This window comes from Myotis nattereri, assembly GCF_964212035.1.
Source record: "Myotis nattereri genome assembly, chromosome: 1".
Lineage (NCBI taxonomy): Eukaryota > Metazoa > Chordata > Mammalia > Chiroptera > Vespertilionidae > Myotis > Myotis nattereri.
Genome location: NC_138075.1, coordinates 117,861,569 through 117,869,552, shown reverse-complemented (window position 1 = coordinate 117,869,552; position 7,984 = coordinate 117,861,569).

Here is a 7,984-nt window from a genome sequence, read left to right as displayed (position 1 = left end):
AAACTAGAGGCCTGGTGCACAAAAATGTGTGCACTTGTGGGGGAAGGGGTCCCTCAGCCCGGCCTGTGCCCTCTCGCAGTCTGGGACCCCTCAGGGGATGACCACCTGCTGGCTTAGGCCCGCTCCCCGGAGGACTGGGCCTAAGCTGGCAATCAGACATCCCTCTGGCAGCCTGGGAGACCTCAGGGGATGTCCACTTGCCAGCGGGTAGCAGGCCTAAGCTGTAGTCGGACATCTTTAGTGCTGCTGAGGAGGTGGGAGAGGCTCCCACTACCACCGCTGTACTGGCAGCTGTCAGCCTGGCTTGTGGCTGAGCAGAGCTCCAACTGTGGGAGCGCACTGACCACCAGGGGGAAGCTCCTGCATTGAGCGTCTGCCCCCTGGTGGTCAGTGTATGTCATAGTGACCAGTCATTCCCAGTCATTCTGCTGTTAGGGTCAGTTTGCATATTACCCTTTTATTATGTGGGATAGAGGCCTGGTGCATGGGTGGGGGCTGGCTGGTTTGCCCTGAAGGGTGTCCCGGATCAGGGTGGGGGTCCTGCTGGGGTGCCTGGCCAGCCTGGGTGAGGGGCTGATGGGTGTTTTCAGGCTGGTCACACCCCCTTCAGGGTGGGGGTCCCCAAAGGGGTGTGTGGCCAGCCTGGGTGAGGGGCTGATGGGTGTTTGCAGGCTGGTCACACCCCTTTTAGGGTGGGGTGACCCCACTGGGGTACCTGGCCAGTCTGGGTGAGGGGCTGAGGGTCGTTTTCAGGCTGGCCAAGACCCCCGGCGACGGAAGCTCCCAGCCTCCCCCTTGTTTTTTAAATTCTGGGATTTATTTACCTTCTATAATTGAAACTGTAGCCTTGAGAGGAGCTCAGAGCCGGCCAGAGCGGGTGGGAGGGAAACTTGGCTTCCTCCTTCACCAGGGGCAACCCAAGCCTCCTGTTCACTCCAGCTCTATGGCCAAGGCCGGCTGAAAGCAGGTATCTGGGGTTTATTTACCTTCTATAATTAAAACTTTGTTGGTTTGAGTGGAGCTCAGAGCTGCAGTGGGAGGCAGGAAGCTTGGCTTACTCCATCATTGGGGCAACCAAGCCTCCTGCTTGCTCCAGCTCCTTGGCTGCCGACTGCCATCTTGGTTGGGTTAATTTGCATATAGTCGCTCTGATTGGCTGGTGGGCATGACTTAAGGCATAGCGAGGGTACGGTCAATTTGCATGTTTGTCTTTTATTAGTGTAGATTAAATATACGGTAGTTCACGCCTGCCTTAGGCTGATATGAATGTGGATATTCTTGACCAAATATATCAGCATCTAATTGAATTGACCAGATAGCATTCTAGGATTCCTACATCATTAGTAAATTAATTTGTCTCATTCAAATATATGTGCTTGCATTTTTGATATGTACATAATAACCTGCATGGTATTTTATTTAAAAAGGAGATAAATGGCCAAACATTATGTAGATCACTGAGTGATAAATTTGCACCTTAGGACAATAGTTTATCATTTTAGTGATAATGAACATCTTAAACTCCTGGGAGCTCTTACTTGCCTTTACCTCATATAAGGATTTTATCTCAGCTAATGCTTTGGACTTCATTGTTCATGATACCTGAGTTTATTTTATAGATTTTTTCTCTTTTTCTTTTTTAAAAAAATTAATAAAATTTAATTAAAGAAATTAAGTGGGAGGGAGGGATGGGGCAGGGAGAGAGAGAGAGACAAACATCGATGTGAAAGAGACATGATTGGTTGCCTCCCGCACACACCCCAACCAGGGCGGGGGATCAAACTTGCAACCCAGTAATTGAACCTGCACCCTTTGGTGTGATGGATGACATTCTAACCACCAAGAAACACTGGCCAGGCCTTATTTTATAGATTTTGACTTCACTGCATGCCAATTATGTATCCAACTCATTTTGCACAGATTTTTAAAATTATTTTCTGGAAGAGACGTATGTTGAAATTGCATTTTCTATATAATACTAGAGTCCTGGTGCAAGAAATTTGTGCACTGAACGGGTGTCCCTCAGCCCAGCCTGCACCCTCTCCAATCTGGGACCCCTTGGGGGCTGTCTGACTGCTGGTTTAGGCCCGATCCCACAGGGATCCGGTTTAGGAGTCGGACATCCCTCTCACAATCCGGGACTGCTGGCTCCTACCCACTTGCCTGCCTGCCTACCTGATTGCCCCTAACCACTTCTGCCTGCCAGCCTGATTTCCCTCTAACCACTCCCATGCTGGCCTGATTGACACCTAACTGCTCCCCTGCTGGCCTGATAAAATTTGAGGCAAACTTGTTATCATGTATTTGAAATAAAGACATTTTTTCAAGTTTAAAAAAATAAAAAATGAAATCGTATTTAAAAATACAAGAATATACAGATGATTGCAACATTTGTTATTTTTTACAGGGTCTTTTTCATATCTTGGTGACTCTCAACTGCCCTCCCTTGCCAGCCATCTTGTGAGAACATGGGGGTGGCCATCTTTTGACGATGTAGGGTGACCATCTTGTGATGTGAGTGCATGAGGGTCAATTTGCATATTACCTCTTTATTATATAGGATTAGGGTGGGAAGAATCATTTCTAAAATTTATTTTTTAAACTTAAAGTTACTTCTCTTTGTCTAATCATTATTCAGAAGACCAATAAGAAAGAGTACTATTCTTTAGCAAACTGCTAATTAGATTATGGCAGGATTTTCAATAGCTGAATCACTTTTGGTATTTTGGTATAAATGTTTGCATTTGTTGTGTCTCCGTATAGTCTTATTGGAAAATTCTTGTTCTGGTCTTCCTGAACAAAATATATATTTTCTATATAAAAGAGAATTTTAAAAAATAATTGAAAAATAACTGTAAAATATTAAAATCATAAGGGATGAACATTATGAATGCTGTTAACACTTTATGAGAGTATATGTCTTCATATACTGTTACAAGATATAATTGAGTGCAAAAAAGACCAAAGCCTCAATAAAATTTGAGGCAAGCTTGTTATCATGTATTTGAAATAAAGACATTTTTCTAGTTTAAAAAAAATAAAAAATAAAATCGTACTTAAAAATACAAGAATATACAGATGATTGCAACATTTGTTCTTTTTTACAGGGTCTTTTTCATATCTTGATGACTGCCATTTGAAGCAATGTGGTGGGAACTAAATTGGGCTAGTCACTATAACACTTTATCCAGGATTAGATAGACAAATAAAGTGTAGAAAAATCTGTTCTTAAATTTTTTTTGTTAATGATAATAGCATTAGTTTTTAATTTATTAAAATCACTTGCAGTTAGCATTTTACATCTCCCATTACATTTGGACATTTCAATTTGCATAGATTTGAATGATTAATTTTAAGAAATTAAGCCACTGCTTTTTAAAAAAATTTATTTTATTATTTTATTTTTATTGATTAAAGTATTACATATAAGTCCAATTTCCCTCATTGCTCTACCCCCCACTCATGCCCTCACCTCCCTGGTGTCTGTGTCCATTGGCTAGGCTTATATGCATGCATACAAGTTCTTTGGTTGATGTCTCCCCCTTAATCCCACCCTCCCCTACCTTCCCTCTGAGGTTTTCTTTTAACTTTCAACTTATATAAAATATATTTCTGGCTAAATGTTGAAGTAGACAAATGTAGTAAATGCTTAGAGAAAAGGCAGATATATCTTGAAGTTTTTTCTTACAAGTTGCTGTTTGAGAAAATATCAATTATGGAGGCAGGCATTTTAAAAATAATCACTGCTTCAGTTATTTTAAAAATACATACATAAATATGGTGTCCCCAAAAATATACACACACTTTAATAGCAGATAGCTAAATTTTGAAAATAAAATGTGTTTTAACAAACATCGCCTTTAAAATTACTCAAAGTGCCTGCATACATTTTTTGGGACAACCTATGTATATTTTTTAATACTCACATTTTAAAAAGGTGTATACATATTTCAAATTGTTAGCTAAAATTAAGTAAATTAATCCTATCTAATAAAAGAGAAACATGGTAATTAGCCATAGGTCCGCTACCCTTCCCAATGGCTAATCAGGGAGATATGCAAATTAACTGCCAGCAAGATGGCGGCCGGCAGCCAGGCAGCTTGAAGCTAACATGAGGCTTGCTTGCTTCAGTGACAGAGGAAACCAACGTTCCCCGCCTGCCTTGCCGGCCTCTGAGCTTGCAGTTTGAAACATTGTTACAAATATAAAAGCTAAACAAACCCCCAGACACCTGCTTTCAGGCAGCCAGGATCTCAGAGCTGGAGTTGATACAGTGTTTCGATTATAGAACACAAACAAACCAGAAACCTGCTTTGAGCAGTCGAGGCCTAAGAGCTGGAGTCAGAGCTAAAGCTGGCCCAGAATAAAAAAGAAAAGAAAAAAAAGGAGCAGTTTGGAGCTTCAGTTACCCGCCAGCTTGAAAACAGCTCTCAGCCCCTCACCCAGGCTGGCCAGGCACCCCAGTGGGGACCCCCACCCTGATCCAGGACACCCTTCAGGGCAAACCAGCTGGCCCCAACCCGTGCACCAGGCCTCTATCCTATATAGTAAAAGGGTAATATGCCTCCCAGCACCAGGATCAGTGGAGCCGAGAGGCCTCCCAGCACCAGAATCAGTGTGACAGGGGGCAGTGCCTAAATCCCCTGATCATCCTGTGGCTCTGTGTGTGACAGGGGGCGGGGCCACAACCTCCCTATCCGCCCTGCTCTGTTCGTGACAGGGGAAGGCGCCCCAATGCCTTGATCAGCCCTGCCCTGTACCTGATGGGGGGAGCTCCCCAACCCCCTGATCGCCTTGCGGCTCTGTGTGTGACAGGGTGCGGCTCCCCAACCCCCAACCCCCACAGGCCCTGCTCTGTGTGTGATGGGTAGAGGCATAACCTCCCCATCGGCCCTGCCCTAAGTGTGACAGTGTCGGTGCCCCAACCCCCTGATCGGCCCTGCTCTGTGGGTGATAGAGGGCAGCGCCCCAACCCCCTGATCCACCCTGCTCTGTGTGTGACAGGGGGCGGTGCCCCAACTCCCCTATTGGCCCTACTCTGTGAGTGACAGGGGGGAGCTCCTCAACCCCCTGATTGGCCCTGCTCTGTGTGTGACGGGGGGTGGGGGGGCCTCTGTGCGTGACAGGGTACGGAGTCCCAACCCCCCTTATGGGAACTGCTCTGTGCGTGACAGGGAGCAGCACCCCAACCCCCTGATTGGCCTTGCTCTGTGCATGACAGGGGGTGGCGCCACAACCTCCCCATCGACCCTGCCTTGAGTGTGACAGGGGGTGTTGCCCCAACCCCCCAATCAGCCCTGCTTTGAGCCCCACCAGGGGCTGAACCTAGGGATTAGGCCTGCCCTCTACCACCCGGGGGCAGGCCTAAGCCAGCAGGTCATTATCTCCCAAGGGGTCCCAGACTGCAAGAGGGCACAGGCTGGGCTGAGGGACCCCCCTCCCCACCGAGTGTACAAATTTTTGTGCATCGGGCCTCTAGTAACATTATAAAGGGATGTTAAAAGAATAGCAATAATGTTAGCTACAATTTCTTAAATATTTACTTAATATTTAATGACAAGATCTGTGCTAGGCATTTGATATGATTATTCCTAATACTAATAGGAATTGTGCAAGATAGATGGATTTAGCTTCATTTAAATTGTGGTAATTTAAACTTAGAATTTAAGTAATTTACCCAAGGAACACAGGAAAGGTGACTTCAAACTCAGGTCTGCATCTTCAAAAACCCATGTTTACCACTGTGTAATCTCAGAAGATGACATTAAATCATAATTAAACAGAATAGTCACTCTTCATCTTCCTTCTCCCATATTCTCCCATTCATATTAATTTAGAAAAATGATTGTAAGACTAAGATGAACTGAATGTTTTCCAACATGAGTACTTTGAGTTTTATTCAGAAATATGGGCAGAGTTCTCAAGGCAACATTTAATATTTTGTATGACCCAAAGGTATTCTAAATTCCCTAAGTTATGCTCATGTGTGACTTCAGTCCTTGCAAATATCTCTTTCTATGGACACCCAAGTTACAGGGGTGATGAGTAGAAGGTGATGGTGGTGGTAGTGATTTGGCTTCCAGGATGATCTACCAAGACTTACAGAGTAGCTCTCATATGAAAATCTAAATATTGGTTGCTATTTTAATTCAACCAAAAACCAAGGTAAAAAACTAGATTCTCTATTTAACTCATTAAATTATTTGATAGCTTTATGAAGCAAACCATGATTTTAAGGGTTGCAAGATGCTATGATAAAGAGCAAAAGGAAATTACAGGTAGGTCTTAATTGTTTCTTATTTTTCAGTATAAGTGAGTAGCTATCTTTTTCCTCAGTAAGTTTTAAATGCAGTCCTAATTCAAAACAAGATATATATTACAACTCCTTTAGTATTATTCTCAAAATTTCTTAATGTGTCTTTCTTTTATCTTTTGATGAATAGAATATTATTAATAAAACATGAAAAGGTGAGTAGATGCTGTGTAGAATTATAAGAATTTGAAAATACAGAAGATCCTTTAGTTTTTCTCTATCAAGTTATTTATTTAATTATTATTTAGATTCTGGTGAAGTTTTAGAGATGTAAAATGTGATGAATATGTATTTTGTATATTGAGTTTAATACATTGGATTATATTCTGATTAAGCCTGTACCGATTAGGATGTCATTTTTTTAATAGCAGAAGTAGAGGTCTGGTGCACGAAATTTGTGTACAGGTAGGGTCCCTAGGTCTGGCCAGCAATCAGGGCCAACTTGTGGGGTGACCGTTGGGATGATTTGGGGGGCCACTGCTGACACCTGCCTTGTAAGGCTTGACACTGCCTGCTTGCCGGCCGGCCCGCCCCGCTGCTGCCACTGGTTGCCAAGCTCTGCAGGGCTACTGGTGGGTTGATTAGGGCGGGCCCCCACTGGCACCTGACTTGGCTGGCCTGGGGCCTATAGGCTGGGGGGAAGCTCCTGTGTTGAGCATCTGCCCCGTGGTAATTAGTGTGCATCATAGTGACCAGTCATTCCACTGGTCGTTCCACCGTTGAGTCGATTTGCATATTAGGCTTTTATTATATAGGACTAGAGTCCCGGTGCACAAAAATTTGTGCACTCGGGGGGGAGGGGGGGTCCCTCAGCCTGGCCTGTGCCCTCTTGCAGTCTGGGACCCCTTGGGAGATAATGACCTGCTGACTTAGGCCTGCTCCCGGGTGGCAGAGGGCAGGCCCAATCCCTAGGTGCAGCCCCTGGCCGGGCTCAGAGCAGGGCTGATTGGGGAGTTGGGGTGCACCCCTGTCATGCACAGAGCAGGGCAGATTGGGAGGTTGCGATGCCACCCTCAGTCATGCTCAGGGTAGGGCCGATTGGGTGGTTGGGGCATCGCCCCCTGTCACACTAAAGGCAGGGTTGACGGGCAGGTTGAGGCACCACCTCCCGTCACGCACAGAGCAGGGCCAATCAGGGGGTTGGGGTGCTGCCCCCTGTCACAGAGCAGCTCCCATCAGGGGCGTTGGGGCTCCGTACCCTGTCATGCACAGAGCAGGGTTGATCAGGGGGTTGGGGAGCTCCCCCCTGTCACTCAAAGAGTAGGGACGATAGGGGAGTTGGGGAACTGCCCCCTGTCACACACAGAGCAGGGCCAATGGGGAGGTTATGGCTCTACCCCGTCATACACAGAGCAGGGCCCGTGGGGGGTGGTTGGTACGTCTCCCTCTATCACCCACAGAGCAGGGCTGATCAGGGGGTTTGGGCGCTGCCCCCTGTCATGCTGATCCCGGTGCTGGGAGGCATATTACCCTTTTACTATATAGGATAGAGGCCTGGTGCACGGGTGGGGGCTGGCTGGTTTGCCCTGAAGGGTGTCCTGGATCAGAGTGGGGCTCCCCACTGGGGTGCCTGGCCAGTCTGGGTGAGGGGCTGAGAGCTGATTTCAGGCTGGCGGGTGACTGAAGCTCCGAACCGCTCCTTTATTATTATTATTATTATTATTATTATTA